At 44.9% G+C, this 2,102-nt stretch overlaps 1 protein-coding gene across 3 annotated transcripts in view; it reads right to left on the reverse strand.

The window, feature by feature from the left end:
- CBY1 (chibby homolog 1 (Drosophila)) overlaps nucleotides 1-2,102 on the reverse strand; it is a 29,392-nt gene that overhangs the window by 10,010 nt on the left and 17,280 nt on the right. The window lies entirely within an intron of this gene.

Below are 2,102 nucleotides of genomic sequence, written 5' to 3' on the forward strand. Positions count from 1 at the left end.
TATGGAAGGTAAGGTGAGGTGTCCTGAAAAGGGGGCAGGTCCACAACATGGCAGAGCTGACAACGACACCCCCCCAACCTGTACATTTGCTTTCAGCATAGTGCAGCCTATCGCAATTCACCTAGGCCTAGTTAAGTAGATTTACTGATAACACCCTGGTTTTTGGGGAGGAAAGGAGGAGAGAAGCAAACTTTTTATTTAGGCTGGGCTCGGTGGCTCACACCTGTAATCCCAGCACTTTGGGAGGCCAGGGCAGGAGGATTGCTTGAGCACAGGAGTTCAAGACCAGCCTGGGCAACTTAGCAGGATCCGTCTCTACAAAAAAAAAAAGAATACACATATATATAACATTAATACAGAAAAGTCTACTACAAATCATAAGTGTAAGGTTTCATGAGTTTTTACTACACAAGTATAACCACCCTCCAGGGCCAGGCGTGGTAGTTTACATCTGAAATCCCAGCACTTTGTGAGGCCAAGGTGAGAGGACTGCTTGAGCCCAAGAGTTCATGACCAGCCTGAGTGACACAGACCCCCGTCTCTAAAAACATTAAAATCAAATTTTTAAAAAAATTTTATTTTTTATTTGTGATTTTTTTTTTGAGACAGAGCCTTGCTCTGTGCCTCAGCCTCCCAAGTAGCTGGGATTACAGGTGTGCGCCACCACCCCCGGCTAATTTTTGTATTTTTAGTAGAGATGGGATTTCACCATGTTTGTCCAGGCTGGTCTCAAACCCCTGACCTCAAGTGATCTGCCCACCTTGGCCTCCCAAAGTGCTGGAATTACAGGTGTGAACCAATGCGCTGGCTCAAAACATTTTTTTAAAACCACCCTCCAGATCGGGATACAGAGCATTTCAGCACTCCATAAGCCTCACCTGGCCACTGTACATGCACGGAATTGCACAGTGAGTCCTCGTTTGCATCTGGCTTCTCACACTCAACGTCATGTTTCTGACATTTGTCCATGCAGCTGTGTGTAGTTATAGTTTGTTCATTTGCATTGCTGGATAATATTCTATTGTATAAACACAGCAAAATTTACTTGTCTACAGAAGATGGACACTTGAGCTGTTTGCAGTTTTGTTTTGTTTTGTTTTGTTTTGTTTTGAGACAGGGTCTCGTTCTGGTGCCCCAGGTGGAGTGCTGTGGTACCATCTCTGTTCACTGTAGCCTCAGCCTCCCAGGCTCAGGTGATCCTCCCACCTCAGCCTCATGGGTAGCTGGGACTACAGGCATGCACCACCATGCTGGCTAATTTTCTGCATTTTTAACAGAGATGGGAGTTTCATCATGTTGCCCAGTCTGGTCTTGAACTCTTGGGCTCAAGTGATCTGCCTGCCTCGGACTCCCAACGTGCTGGAATCACAGGTGTGAACCATCACGCCCGGCCTGTTTCCAGTTTTTGACCATCAAAAATAGTGCTGCTAGGCCAGGCATGGTGGCTAATGCCAGTAATCCCAGCACTTTGGGAGGCCAAGACAGGAGGATCATTTGATGCCAGGAGTTCGAGACCAGCCTGGGCAACATAATGAGACCTCATCTCTACAAAAAATTGAAAAACCAACCAGGCGTGGTGGTGTACCCTTGTAGTCCTAGCTACTCAGGAGGCTGAGGTGGAAGGATCGCTTGAGCCCAGGGGTTTGAGGCTGCAGTGAGCTATGATCACCACTGCACACTCCACTCTGGGCAACAGAGCAAGACCTTGTCTCAAAAAAAAAAAAAAAAAAGAAGTGCTGCTAAGAACATAAGAACATGAGGCTTGCGCATGTATATCTACATGCATATGTACACTTTTCTGGTTTCACACTTAGGGTTAGAACTGTAGAATCATAGAGCATTCATATATTTAGCTTTAACAGATACTGCTAAATGGTCTTCCAAAGTCATTGTACCAATTTAGACTCCTATCTGCAGTTTGCAAGTCAGCCTTGTCAATATCTGGCACTTTCTGTCTTTTTCATCTTATCCATTCTGGCAGGTATGTACTGGTGTTGCATTGTTTAATTTGCTTTTTCCAAATAACTAATTAAGTTGAGCATCATTTAACATACTCCTTGGACAATATGGATTTTTTTGTGACATGCTTGTTCACGTCTTTT

This window comes from Mandrillus leucophaeus, unplaced genomic scaffold (assembly GCF_000951045.1).
Source record: "Mandrillus leucophaeus isolate KB7577 unplaced genomic scaffold, Mleu.le_1.0 Scaffold2, whole genome shotgun sequence".
In the NCBI taxonomy this organism is placed as follows: Eukaryota; Metazoa; Chordata; class Mammalia; order Primates; family Cercopithecidae; genus Mandrillus; species Mandrillus leucophaeus.